Source organism: Zosterops lateralis (assembly GCF_965231275.1).
Source record: "Zosterops lateralis genome assembly, chromosome: 4".
Taxonomy (NCBI): domain Eukaryota; kingdom Metazoa; phylum Chordata; class Aves; order Passeriformes; family Zosteropidae; genus Zosterops; species Zosterops lateralis.
This window is the reverse complement of record NC_139765.1, coordinates 5,499,479-5,515,096: the sequence shown is the minus strand read 5'-3', so window position 1 is coordinate 5,515,096 and position 15,618 is coordinate 5,499,479. Positions and strand designations below refer to the sequence as shown.

General features: G+C 39.5%; 1 protein-coding gene across 1 annotated transcript in view; it reads right to left on the bottom strand.

The window, feature by feature from the left end:
- LOC310908498 (potassium voltage-gated channel subfamily KQT member 1-like) overlaps positions 1-15,618 on the bottom strand; it is a 410,512-nt gene that overhangs the window by 239,354 nt on the left and 155,540 nt on the right. The window lies entirely within an intron of this gene.

The window sequence follows — 15,618 nt, the reverse complement described above, 5'->3', positions numbered from 1 at the left end:
GGATTTCACAAGCTTCAAACAAGTCTTAGAAAATGCCATCATGACCCACTCTGCATGATTCTGAGGGGAGGCATGCAGGAAGAAGAAGGTTCAGGAATGGTGACAAGGACAAGGATAAAACTGCACCCATCAGAAAGGGCAGGGATTTCCTGCTGATCAAATGTGTTCACCACTGTGGAGGTTGGAGTTCTTCCCATAAAGTCTCTGCTCAGACTGGAAGAAATGACACCTAAGGCAGGTGGGATAGGATAAATTTGCCTCCATATGGTCCATGAGCTCCCCTTGACTGCCACTGCAGCCTTGTCCTTACAAAATGATCCAAAAAAAGAAGGTTGGGACTGGAATCATAAGTGTCCAAGTAAATTAGAGGTGTGCTGTAAATTGCAACATGAGACAAGCTTACACCAGGATGCTGTGGATGAAAATATAATATCCCAGTGGCTTTGGCCAGCCAATCCATTTCTCTCCAAAAGACTTCAGTTCAGAGCCTTAGAGGTAGAAAGGAAACAGTGCATAAGCTCAGCACACCTTGGACATGCATGGAAGATGTGATGAAGCATATTCCTGAATCCACCAAAAAGGACTTTAGAGGAAGCCTAGGGCTGAAAGTCCAAATTAGAAAACTTTTTTGGAGACATTTTATTCTCTTACTTCAAATAGCAAAAGAGATTCTGATACCTGCTCAACCAAGGGATTAGAAATAATAAACAACTGTTGTGTTTGTACATTATTTTAACTCCTTGGAAAGGAAACAATTTATGTTACCTGGCCGAGGCCAGCATTTATTAAAAAATTACTTATATGTGCTGTAACTACTGAGGACAACTCTGAAAGAAAATAGCAGCAATAATTTCAATCACAGATCAACTGTGAATTTTTCCTTCGCTTTTTTGTTTACATTCCTTTTCCTCTTCCAGGCTTTTTCTTCCCTTCATCATTTTTTCCACCTCACATGTCTATTCAAATGAATTGGACAAACATTTTAAACAATAAAATGTGTAGAAAATTCAGTATCTGGCAGCTCCTTGTCCTTTTGCACAATGAACATACATTGTGTTTTTTACCGTGACCTCAAGGCTTTGCATCACTGTGCTTTTGTGAACCAATAAAAATAAATACACATGCATTTTTAAAAGAATCCAGTTGCTCTCTGAAGAGCTTATGACCAAAATAGCTTTTCCTGCTTTATACTCTCCAGCAAATAAAACAGAGATCAGAGTTACAAACAGAATTTCTGAGCCTGATGTTTCCAAAAATTCATTATCCAATAGCTCATGAGTGCATATATAACATTTATTATTCCCTGTGAACCCTTGGGTAAGGAGAAGTTCAGCAAATTCGTTAAAAATTCTTATTTTAAGATGATTTCAGACTTCATAAACCTGACGACAAAACAATAGAGGTAAGATAATAAGCTTCTACCATTGATTATTTTGCTGCTTTAGTGGGGTGCTCCCACTGGGACCTGCACCAGACATTTATCTGCAAGAGAGAGGAGCAGAGAGAAACTCAGGGCCAGTGATTAAAAAAGCTGATGCCTCCTTTGTCCAGACACCTGCAAGGGCTTAATCAACCCGAGGCCAACAGCCTCCCCCTTCCCATGGGAGCCTGGAAAATCCCACCCCTGGATGGATGGTGGGATGGATGGAGCCAGCAGGGAGAGCTGCCTGAGGCTCTGCCACAGTTCCAGCACCCTGCAGGGCACACAGAACATCCAGCAATGGGATGGGTTGGAGTGTTGAGCTGTGCATCTCCACATTCAACATCAGTCCATCCATCAGCAAAGACATCATTGCAATGGAGGTTCTTGTGAAAGTTCTCCAGTTCAGCTGACACACAGAGACCTAAGAGGATTTTTTTTAAAGCAATACCTATTAGACTTCCTCCATGAAAGCAGTGTTCCAGGAAAGGATTTTCCTCAGGGCCAAAAGCCAAACAAAAACCTGTAACTGGATCTTCAGCATCCACTCTTCCCTCCATGAAAAACCCCAGAAATGTTGCAGTTTGAAATTCAGGAAGAAAAACAGCATAATAAATGGCTTTGGGCTCAACATGTCCTCCTGGAGGGTAATATTGGGTTCTCCCCTAAATAAAAACATCCCAAGAGGATGAAATGCTAGGACAGTAAATATTATGTTTTAAGAGGAAGAGAGGCAGACCTGCCAGCTGTCTTAAACTGAAATCCAAGAAAAATCCCATTTTTTCCACCCATCCCTATATAATGTAGTATTTCAAGGCCCAGATGCAGAATCACATTTATGCACAAGATGCAAAGAAAGGCACTGAAGAAAATGCATGACTGTGGCAAACTTTAAGTAGCTCAGGTAATCTAGAATCAAACTCAAAAAATCTAGTTTCAGGTTTGTAAGTTTACAAAAATTGAAATCATGAGAGTGAAAAATGACAAAAAAAATTTACAACAGTAAGAAAAATTCCAGTTGGTTATCTGAAATGAAAACCTATTTCTTTACTAATTCCTTTAATCCGCTACAGTTCTATGATAAAAGTTGTAATAAAATACTGAATGAGAAAATTTATTTTCAAACAGATCTTTAATGGGCTGTAAATAACTGGAAATTTCCCTCTCATTTCACAGGAGAACATAGTTATGTGAATGGCAATTTTCTCAACCATAAAACATAAGGAGAGCCCTTAATTCAGGAAAAGCAGAATAAAGGAGGCTCCTGAGAATTCTAGACCATCACAAAAATCCAGATATAAAAGATATTGTAGACTCAAACTTAAGGGTTTAAAGATAAGGAACAACAGGGCATATCTTGACTCCAGTGTTTAAATAGTGCTCATATGGAAAGTGGCAGATGGACAATTTGTCCTAACAAAATGTTCCTTGAAATTCTCTCTCTTAAGATTTTTTTCTACTAAACATTTGAAGGACAGTGAGACAAAATTTTCAGTATGTTTTTAAATATTTCTTTTTTGGAGTGCTGGTGCTTTTTCTCATACTTAGAGAAATAAGCTTGCCAAATGATGCCATTTTTAATGAACTACTATCATCACCCATGACAGCTGAGTGAGGTCATAGCATTTCACCTAAAATATTTTGAATCCCAATTCTGAATATTTTGAATCCCACATTTATGCTGTGTGTAAATAGCAAATACAGCACAAAGTCTGCCAGGTTCCTTTTAAATCTTTTTGACACAAAGCGAATCTTGAGGAATAAAAATAAGGGAAAATAAAACCCCACATAAAAATAGGGAAATCAAGCTTTCCCTACTTCTTGTTTTAACTCTAAGTTGACAGCTGAGCCCTACAATTAACAAACTTCTATTTCTTCCATTGGGTAACAGTCCTGGGTTTGAGACACTGGAATCTGTTACCCATGAAATGACATTGATCCAATTCAGAACTGCCAGAACTGAATCAGATGGGGAAAGCACAAACACAAAAAACAAAGCAAGAGAGCTCCAAGTTTCCACTGGTGTTTTCAATAATTAGATGAACAGAAAGCCACGTTTTGAAAAACAAACAAAATCATTTCTGTTTAAAGAACAACGCTGTCACCTTGCTAACAACCTTTCAAGAAATTAATCATGTGTAAGGCAGGAGAGATTGTTTTCTTTCTATTCAGGCACTGGTGAGTCACCACTGCTGGGGCTTGCCAAGAAGCAATCACTGCACTCATCCTTCTGCTTTCCTCAAGATTTATTTCCACAGGAAATAAATCCACAGACCTACTGCCTTTTGCACCTGAAACACCTTTTTACCTATTATTCCCTTTTCTGCCTGTTAAATCTTTTTGTAACAGGTTCAAAGGACGGTGTGGAAAAGGCAGAGCTCCTTCTCTGGATCTTCCCAAACTTTTCTCTATGGAACCAAGGCAGTTTTGCTCAGATCTGCATCACCCCAGGATTTACATCCAGCATGTCTGAAAGCTTTCCTGGGTATGAAAATCCTTTTTTTAAAAAGAACAAACAAAAAAGCAGGGAGAAAGAAAGAAAGAAGGCTCACTGAGCAGTAGAAACTACCCAAGTAAAACAGGCTGAAGGCTGAGGTATGTGATTTAATTGGGGGTGTATTTAGGCTAGCAGGAAATGCCACTGATAAGAAGTTAAGGACTAAATGGACAATGTCTTCTAAGGGATTTCAAATTCTTTGAAGGGCCTATAAGGCAGCAGTCCCCTTACAGTCTGTGCTGCAACCAGAGTTAATTATGGATTTATATATGTGGAGAAAAGGCTTGATAGTTATCTGTAATAAGCCTAAATTGGAGAGAGACAACCTGAGGTCAGAGAAGTTATTAGTCTGCCACAGAGAACTTGTAATGAAGCCAGAAAATGATGTGTGTGTAAGAAACCCCAAACCCACCTCCCCCTCCTTCCCTGCCTTCATCATCCTCACTTCCTTCCTGACTTGCACAAATCAAGGCTTTCCCTTTTCATAATGTCTCTTAAATTAACTTCCCCTTTTCTATTCAGCATCCAGACTTAACAATCACTCTGTTACCCATGCTGTCACACACTCTCAAGGAGTCAGCTGAAAAGGTAGCTGGTTTCTGGAACACAGGAATTTTTCAGGTTATTACCATGTTCTGGAGATGGAGATGGCCTTCCTCATACAGGGAAAAAAAAAAAAAAAAAAAAAAAAAAAAGGTGTTTTTGGAGGCCAACAGAAACTCCTCACCCAGGGGAGCAGCCAGGATTTACCTGGCTGAGTCTCTGCAGCTCTGCCAGAGGATAGAGGTCACAATCTGGGAGAGTTCCAGCTGTGATGTAAAAGTTAGAGGTAGAAAAAAAGAGCTAGAAAAGCTCTGGAGATAGTGGATTGAATGCCAGCTTTCCGTTGTGTTGTCAGAAACATCAGGTATCTACAAGTGAACAAATTATTCGCCCTGGGGCTCTCTAACTTAATTTTCTGTATGCATGTTAAATCAAATTAAAAATCTTGCCTTTCCAAGAAGTTACTTTAGTGCATTTCCAAAGGGGCAGCTTGATCATTTGACTTGGACTTCACACACACACACAAAAGTGTTTAAGTGCCTGCTCTAAAAGGAGAAAAAAAAAAAAAAATCCAGTCTTCCTGGCTTCAAATGTTTGATACTCTCTGTATTCTGAATGGGCAGTTTTCAAGGGAGAAATTTAAGCAAAACCAGTGGTTACAGAGCTGGGCTCAACACCATTCTCAGAACCCAAGGGGTGTGTGCAGGAAGTGTCCTGCTTCCCACCACCATGGACAGTGCTGGGTGCTCACACCACACTGAGATTTTGGTGATGGTCATGCAAAATTCAGGAGTGCCAAGGCTTAGGTGACCTCTGAACACCCAAAGCAATACTGGCAATAAATTCTTCCTTTTGCCCCAAATAAAGAAACTCGAGGAGGCATTTTTGTGTTCCTGTTGGGAACTGGGCTCCCCCTGCACATCCAGCACTTCAGGGATATGATAACCCAGATATGATCCCCATGGCTCACTCTGCCCTTTTTGTCTGCCCTGCATCTGCTCACAGTGATTGCCAATTGGAAGGGCTGGTTCTGTTAGAAAGCACAGAGGAGTGGAGGATAAAACTTCCTCTTGCAGATTCTCACTAATTGCTTTCCAGGGTTTTCCTGTCCTCAGGGAAAAGTGGTGCTTCTCTCTTTCCTTTTCAGTGAAGGCCACAATTTCAATTCAAGTTATGAGCAGAATCAACCCCATCTTTAAATAAGCAGGTGAATAGAAATGTTTGAAGAGCCTGGGCTTAGGGATCAAAAGCTTCAGAGCCAGGAGTCTGCAGTAATATGTTCTTCCATTAGAAACACATGTGCTGAATTTTTAGGCAAAATACTTTTGTTTCCAATAGCACCAGATACTACAAAATCAACCATTCATTTTTAGGTCACTGAGCTAAATGAGCACACTTGCTAAAGACATCATTCCTAACATAAAAGGGAATTTTTTGATAACCAATAAGCCTAAGATTTCATTTTCTCGTGGCTAGCTGCTCATGTAATGAGGGAGAATGCCTTTTCCCTTCAGAAAATATCTAGGACTGTGTAAAGTCTTCATCTGAGACTTACATTAAATGTTGATTTCATCTGTGACTAAAAAAATGATACCAAGGCTTGTAAAAATCTGTTTCTAAGCCTTGCAATTCTCATGAGTGACAGCATATAAAATGCAGTCAATTAAAGACCTTTCATCTTTCTTGTGAAAGATGTGCTAAAAATGAGTAACAAAAATCCATTACCTGCTTCAACCTTTGATTCAGAAAAAAATCAATGCCAAACTGCAGGTGTGTTCTTCTGCATTCTAGACTGCAAATTTTTTGGAGTTTTTTTGGATGGAAGAGATGCCAGTTGGATTACAAAGCACTTAACACATTTGCAAAGATGTCTGAATGTTTTAGTGCCAGGAACCAACACTGAATTTCTACCATGCTTAGCCTAAGTATAAAAATTGCTGCTCCTGATTTTTTTTTTACTGGATCTGTAGTTCAAAACTCTGAATAATTCTACTGCCAGGATGGACTTCTGGTTCTCAATTGCAGTAATGGAGCAAGCACAACCCAAAAAAAGATGTTCTAACAAAAAATTGGTTCCAAGGAATGACACTGATAACTCAGCTTTATTTAGTTTATGGTACCTGATAAGGGACAGCCAGTTCTTTCCTTTGATTTACCAATGGCTCCATAAGAAAAGAGGAAAGAAAAGCAACAAGAAGTGTTTTTACAGCTGAGTGAGAATGGAAAACTTTAATTTCTATCACGGTGTTTTGGAAAAGTTATGTACAGCCAACCACCAGGTTTGAGGTAAATGACCAATAACACTGATAGCAAGAGAGAGTCATTACCGCTATCCTGAACCAGAAATGCCAAAACCCAGCACTCCCCAAATGAGAATGGAATAAATATTACAGATGAACCTTTTACAGCTTATCTGCCTCCGTGCTTCACACACAGTTCCCTCATTTAATTCAGAAAAAAGTCCAAGTACAACTGGTGAGTCAAGTGTCTGACCTCACTTAAATCTTGGAGCTAATCTTGTGATTATGACATTTCCTCATGGCTGTTCTAATTTGTCAGTTATGATATCATGATTTTCCTATTATAAGCTGTTCTTTCAAAACACACATTTGGATTAACAAAAAGATATAAAGTATCTCGATGCGTCCCCCAAAACAAAGATAAATCAGGAGAATATTCTACAGGGTATATTTTATGATAAAAATATATATTAATAGGTTTCTAGGATAATATCCAAGGTATTGGAACATTAAGGAAACAATGAGGCTGTCCAGAAGGCTTCAGGAGAGCTCTTCATTACTTTTGTTGTATGAATTTCTCCTGGTCAAACCTGGTGCAGTTCACAGTGGCTACAGAACCCACAATCACTTTCCAAAATAAGAACAATCTCCTCCATAACATCCGAGTAAATCTGAATGTCTCCTATTAACTGCTGATTTTCTTCATTTTGTAACAGATCACTGCTTCAGGAATCCTGGAGTGAACCAGAGAATGGTTCATATTTGGAAGGGGTGCACAGAGATCATCTGGTCCAGGCTTCTGTCCAAAACACAGCCAGATAACTCAAGGCTTGGTCTTATCAAATTGTGCATCTCTCTAAGGATGGAGAGTCCCCACTCTTCCACCATCACCTGTCCCAGTACCCCACCCCCTCATGAGGATAAAACATTTCTCTGTATCTAAACAGCATTTCCCATTGCCCAGTTTGGATCTCTGTTGCTCCCCTGTTCTGTCACAGGGATGAATTTTTTTCTACACCCTCCTATCAGGTGGCTGCAGACAGCAGCAAGGTTTCCCCTGAACCTTCACTTTTTTATTCCCTAGTGCCAAGGATATGTCAGGTATCCCAGTCCTAAACATTTTGGTGATACTCTGCCAGACAGATGGAACAGCTGCAAATTAAAATGCCACCTTAAATACATATATATATATATATATATAAATCTGGTTAAGTGTAAAATAAATGAAAGTTTCCAAGTACTAAAGAGAAGTTATTTCTGTTTCCTTTTCAGGAAAAGGGTGTCTGATGTGCCCTCAATGCTCTCACACCTTTCAGAAGCACTTGTGCATCACAAGGGTTTCTGCGGCACCATCTGGGTGTTGGAAACCCCTTTCAAAATGCATCATTATTCAGTGTTACACAGCAGCAAGTAGGAGCTGTAATGCTTAAAATGAGCTTGGGAAACAACTGCTCACCCTTCCTCCACCTGAGCAGGGAACTGAGCCACACAGACCATGTAGGTGACTTCAGCCAGCATCAGATCAGGAAAAACAACCTTAGTGCTAATGGAGAACCCATAACCAACTTAGGGGACACATCCTAACCCAGCAGGAGCTTCTCTTTTACAGGCTGGTTTTTATTTATCAAACACAAAACAGGGATTTCTAGAGGTACAAAGTGGATACAGAGGTGTCCAATAATCATATTAGAAACATGCAGAGAAGGCTTATAAAAACCCAGTTGTTTTCTCTCTCTCAAACCCAACCTTCACTAATGCAGCCCAACCACACAATAACACAGCTCAATCACATCAAAGCTTCTAAATATGTAACCCTGCATCAGATCTCAGAAATAAACAGTAATATGAGCAACCTCTTAACAGCCCAGGTGATTTTTTGGTCAAAATACCACATACCTATTACATTTCCATTAATAGTTAGCTATTTTGTTTTATAGATAGAAATTAATATTCTACCTTCCTACAAAACCTCATAGATAAACACACTTCTCCCAAATTATTAATATTTAGTAGTAGTGTTGTTGAACACCTTGGGAGTTCCACACATCAGGATCTCAATTTAAAAACAAGCAAACCAATCAAACAATCCCAACAACAGAGAAAGCACCCTTGGTTTATGCTAAAATAAAATTGCAGTTCTGAAATTGAAACCAGATTTTTTTTGTTTTGTTTTGTTTTGTTTTGTTTTGTTTTCTGTGGAATGGAGACAAAATGGTGCTTATGAGGAGTTTGGTCACTTGTTTTGATGTTGCCAGCATCTCCCCAGGATGTGAATAATTAACAGTGGGACACTCAGAGAGACTTGGATCATTTCCAGTATTTCTGTGCTTTAATAATGCCTGGAACCTTTTAGATATTGAAAATCATCATTATTATATTTCTGTCTTCCTCCTAAGTAATTGATCTTCAGACTGTAACAAAATGATCACAGTTGCTTAATCAGTCTCAGATTTTAGGAAAAAGAGTTTGATCAGTATTTATGCACTTCATTAGGCACTTTTAAGGTCACCTCCAACGTGGTGTAATTTGCCAACTACTGCATTACAAATGCCACACTCCCATCAGCCTCATCAGAGAGGCTCAACATTTGATTTTAAAACCCTCCTCTAAAGATGCACTTGAATGAAACTGTCTGACCTGTTTATCTATTCATTATCACTGATTCAGAATTAAAGAATTCAGAGTACAAAATGTTGAGGTCAAAAGACCATGTATCCCTTCCTACAGGAATCCAAGCAGAATTTTTTTCTAGCCCCACAACATGGGCACAAAAATACCTCAATCAAAGTACCTTTATACAAACAAGTTTTGGCCAATGACTTTAGGTCAATTAAGAGCTAGCTCATGTTACTGTCGATTTCCAAGCTACAGAGAAATGTTATGTATTGAAGAAGCTTAAATGGTTATTAGCTCAGTCTTTGAAAATTTAGCACTAATTTGGTCAATTATTGCATAGGATTTTAATGCCTTTAATGATACCACACTCTTAATGAAAAATAATTTAATCCAGTTGAGCTGCAAATTCAGTTTTTCCTGATGAGGGTCACAATTCAGTACCATTACTTTCCATTTTTTCCCCTCTTTATCACAGACAGTCCAGCTACACCACTCCCAAAGCATCTACTTTTCACAGAGTGCAGATTTCCTAGGGAATGGAATGTGAAGCATTTGGAGGCTTCTTGCACATTGAAGTATGATAAGAATTTCCAGTCTCATTGCTGAAAAGCAGTGAGTGTTCAAACAACAAAAAAAATAGCATTATATAAAATAAATATTACTTCTAGGAGCCTGTTCTGCTGTTATCAGCAAAGTGCACCTTCTTTGATAAAGTGTGGTTCCAGCACTACAACAGAGCAAGGTTAGAACCATGAAGAGTCATAGGGTTCACAGAATGGTTTGGGTAGGAGAGGACCTCAAAGATCATCCAGTTCCACCCCTTGCCATAGGCAGGGACAGCTTCCACCAGCCCAGGTTGCTCCAAGCCCTCCCCAATCCTGAGCCCCCAAGGCCAGGTTGGATTGGCAGCCCTACAGCTGTCCCACAGCCCCAAAACAGCCTCATTGAACTCTAGTGTGCACAAGGCTGCAGCACAGGAGCCCTCTGGAGCAGATTTCCCAGTCCCAACTCTCAGACTGGGTCGAGTTGCTGGTTTGGGTCTTGCACACTTAACTAAGAGTATTTCTCAGGATGGAGATTACACACCTCACACACCTTCTTCAGATGCCTCTCCCAGCCATTCACCTCTCTCATGGGAAGCACTTTTCTCCTTCCAAATATCTGCAAATCCCTTTGGCTGCAAGTTGTGTCTGCTGTGCACCTCCAAGAATTGTTTGGCCCTGCACACAGTGGGAATCCTCTTAGTGATCTGAACTACTGCTGGTCAGCACCATTACACATCTAACACTGTTCAAGTTGCCACCAAGACGATCATAAGTGTTATAAAATGAGACATTCAGTGATATTTGCACTCTGGTCACAGATCCAGCTGCTGTAAACCATGAGCAATGTGGTATCACTGGATACAGGCACTATCCATGCTGAAAGCTCATTCCCCTTAAAGAAAGCTTTTCAAAAGACTATTTTTAATGCAATAGTTCTGTGAAATTAGCTCAGTAAAAAAAGTTACTCTGCTTAAATATAACTTTGTTTGACACATGAGTGCACTGAGGTCATTCTCAGCTCTCCATAAACATGAGTGCTTGAGGGGTACAAACAGTAAGATATAGGAGTTTCCACAATAATTGAATGCTGTCAAAACCATTTATTATGAACATCAGCTGCAGAGACAGACACAGGAACTTGGTTTTTTCACCCTTCAGAAAAGGACCTGCCACTGCACCAATATGGATATAAAACTAAAGCTTGAGAGTAAGGGATGCCAGGCTCACTGTCAGCTTCACTTTAGTGAGTCTTCAGTCCCTTCCAATAATGTTTTCTTTTTTCAGGATATATGTCTTCAGATAGACATCCTTTAGTTTTTTTCACTTAACAGATGTATTTCCATCATTTCTACCACGTCTTGTTTTGTGTATGTAGTAATGAGAGGTCATGAGTGCACTATAAAACAGATCTCTCAGGTCAGGAGGCCTTGAACAAAGGCAAATATTGCTAAAGGCAACATCCCCTTAACTGCTTAAGTGAGGGGAACTAGAAAAACACCACATTTTCTTCATCAGAATATTTTTGCCTCCAACAGCTGGAACTTTTCAATGGAACTATTACTGGAAGAGAATGATACAGTAATGTTTTTATCAGTTTACATGGACAGCTACTCGTACAAGCCAAGATCAGGCTGTTGTAGGTGTGTTAGCAAGAGATTAGCAGGAGCAGCTGGAATTTGAGAAACTCACTCCTGTGGCCAGATGTTTGAGTCAGACATTTTGGACTCTTTAGCTGGTTGGTCTATGATGCATTTGTTTGGTTTTTTTTTTATTTAAGTGAACAATGGCTTCTGTTACAATATTTAAAAACCCCAAATTATAATAAGGTCTGACAGTTAATTTAATTAAGCAATGACTGTCTTTGATGAATGGCTAAAGCAGTTTATCTTCAGGAACACTTCATCACCCTAGAAGCAAAAAAAATATATATTTTTTCTGATTCTAGCCAATAAATTCTCTGGGGAATGAAGCCATCTTGCTGTCTCCTATGGCATATGCAACTTTCTTAGGAATTTAGTTTTATATTTAGTTCTGATCACCAGGTATTTTAGAATTATGAGAATTATGAATCAGGCATCCAAGTAAGAGTAACAAAAATCACTGTTGATCATCTTTCTGCAATCAGCAGCAAGGACTCCTCCTTTGCCAGGACTGCAGTGTGAAACTGTGGTTAAGGTCCTGCACTGAATTACTGCTTTGTGCCATAGCTGAAATTTGACACTTTAAGATGACACTCTCTTGTAAAAAGACCCTTTATGATCTGCTGAATGTTGCCCAAAATTTTGGTCATACCCTAACCAGAGATCACACATCAAAACCACATAAGGACACGCAGGAAAAAGGCTGGGAGCTTAATGAGGTTAATGGGCTTATGTTCCCAGATTGCCACTGGGATGGATGTGCAACGTGACTTCCACATGACCTTTTTCAAAGCAAGCGTTGACACTGAACTCAGGGAGAATCCTCAGAGAGAAGGAAAACAGTACCTGACTCCACTTGCTTTATTCAGCAGTGCTAAATGCAGTTTGCTGCATGTGGCAGGAATTTTAGCAGGACAATCCTGAAAACCCTTCTAAAAGATAGATCTGAACTACTGGCCCTTGAGGAATCTCAGCACCCAAAAAAAGTTAAAGGAGCAGCCAAAATACCATGAAACACCATGAAATCACAGCTCAAGACTGAATCACAAAACATAAACTTCAGACTACATTCATATCACCTTGGACAGCTGATTAATTTAGGCATCACAGCAATCAAGATTCAGGCACTCAGCCCTTGCAGGACATTTCAAAGGAATGCTCAAAACAGTCTGGAGTAATTTCATCACCTCTGGCAGACATTGGCCAGTTATTTGCCACAGTGGTTGAGCTCCCTCACTTGATAATGAAGAGGCAGTGCCTGAGCCCAGCAGGGAAAGACACCTGGTTTTGTCAAGTAACATCCATCTCTCTTGGAGGGGAAGGTTTTATGAAGGAAAGGCACAAAATCATGTCCAGCAGAGATGCAGAAGTAAAATTCTTACAGATTTGTCATGTCTTGAATACTGACACATCACCTAAGCACCAAGTGGGTGGAAATTTCCTTCATTGTCTCTTTGGAGCCACTGAAACACGACCCATGGGAGGTGAATTTGATCCAACTGGCTCAAGTCCAGTTATGAGAGCAGCAGTTTTATCCATTGCAGACATCAAAATCACCTCTCTATTTTACTGCAGGGGCACAAAGATTTGTTTGTGCCCACCCCTGTTTGGAAAAAGATAAGACCCTCAGCATGAAAGGCACAAACAACCAACAAAAAAAAAAAAAAAAAAAAAAAAAAAAAAAAAAAAAAAAAAAAAAAAAAAAAACAACTCCAAACAAACATAAAAAACAACACTCCCCCGAACAACTCCAAACAAACATAAAAAACAACACTCCCCCGAATCTGCTCTTCTATTTTTGAAAATTAACTGTAAACAAACAGCAGCAACTTTGTTGTGTTCCTGTGATCCCGAGAAGCAATGTCTGTGTTCCAGAGTGTTTTCCCAAGCATCTGTATTGTAAAGATGTTTCCTTTGAATACACACAGAGAGATCAGAAGGGCTGCTCCAGCATTCCCATGGGAAAGTTTAAACTCGTGAAACAAATGTTCTCATTGGTTGTGCTAAATTGCAGTTTAACTCCTTTTTTTTTTTTTTAAACAAAGTGAAATTTGCAACTCACATTATTACTGCTTTGTCAAAAATATGCGATTTCAAGAGAGTAAAAATGGAATTGCTCCTAAGGGTTTGCAGTTAATGGCTGAGGGACATACAGCAGCATTGTTATTTGTTCACAGATGGATAACTCGAAATGCTAGCAGTAGTTCAGTGTTTAAACAAACAACTTCTAAAAGTAATTGACTGTTCAATCGTTTTTACTTCTGGATAGTATCAACTCTCTCATTCCCAGTTTTTCTGGCCATCTTCACAGGCACTGCTGGTACTGGATTTGTTCTTCCCCTTAGAAGTCCTGAGGCACTTGTATCCATTGTCATCAGTCAGGCTAATAATAATTTTTATAGCTTTGATGACAACCCATATTATCATATTCAAGTATTATCACCATTTGTAAATGCCAGTTCTTATTATCACCATTTGTAAATGCCAGTTCTTATTCATGTTTTACTTAAAAAAACCCCCAATACCTCTCTTGAAAAGCCAACCCAATTTTTAGCCTCGTGTCATAAGAAAATTAAAATGATTGTAAAGTCTGCATAATTTTACATGTTTGTTGGCTTTCCACCTAGTATATCTGAGATGGACTTTTATAACCACTTTGAAAGAGGAGCAGAGATCACAATTAGGCTTTGTTCTAATAAACCTACTAAAAATAGAAGCAGCAAAGAAGATGAAAAAAAGGGAGCCCCCATTAGTGGTGCCCCACAAACAGGAAATTCTGCAATATAAACTTGTATTTTATTGGACACCAGTGAATCAAGACACTCAAGAGGCTCTGCAATATCCCAGCTGTGGGAAAAGCTTCAACTGGAACTCAGATTTTACTGGACATCAGAGAGTCCAGCCATGAAACTCAAATCCATAGGAAACTAAGCTTCATTGGTTGCACACCCCACAGACAATAGGTAATTTTATTTATAGAGAATAGGCATTTATCAGAGATTTGATCCCACATTCATGCCCTCTGCTGTGTCCATGCAAATGTCAGTAAATGCAGCCAGCACACACACAGCCTGCAGGAGATACTGCCTGTCTGCAAGAACAAAGCACTGCAAGATCAGGAAACTTTGGCACCCTTCCTGACTCTTTCGCCAGGCTCCAATGTGTGATCTCAGGAAAAAATCAAAACATTCCCATGGGTCAGGCTTCCTCTACCCATATATACACCCATATATATTTATGTTTATACAGCACTTGTGATTCCCAGCTAGAAGGCTGGCTGTGAAAGCAAGGAAATTTGGAAGTGTTGCTACACTTCCACACCTGACTCTGTACTTTAAAAGGTTAATTGTTATTTCTATAGTAATTTCACTTCTTCAGTTACAGAAGATCTCTCTCAAATGAAAAACCAAAACAGTAATTTCTGAACCACTTTCTCCAACCCCAGTGAGAGGAACCACCCAATTAAAATGAAATGCAGTTTTGCAGGCTACAAAAGCATAACAATGTATTAAAAGCCACATAGACTTTTTTTTACTCTAAGGGCAGAAAATTATAAAAGCGCTAGATTTTTAAAAATAACCCTGTATAAAAAGTAAAAAAAAAAAAGAAAAAAAAAAGTATTTTCAGATTTTTTTTCCTTTTGCTGAGGCAGCTGTCCAGGAGGAACAAATTCTATATCTTGAGAATCATTTAGAGCAACAGTTTTACCCTGCCAATCGAGTCTACGAGAGTCCAAACTAATGCCATCTCTAAACTCTAAAACAGCAGGTGCTGGATACCTTAAAACATCTCTTCCTGAAGGCCAATTTCGAAATCAAACCACTTGCTTTTTTCCAGGGAACCAAAATAAAGAAGGCAGAGGGGTCACTGGATTCCAGTCCCCAGTGCAGGGAGGCTGCAGAACTCAGAGGTGGAGCAGAGCTGCAAGCCCAGCTAACGAAGAAGTGATGCCTTGGAGCAGCTACCTAGACCAGGGGCTAGACAGAGTGAAGAGAATAAAGTGTGTATTTATTAAAGGCCTTCAATAGGTACACCCTGGGGAGCCAAAAGCCTCACAGAGGATGATGAACCTCCCCAGATGGATGATGGTCATGAGTTTTTCAGACAGATATAAATC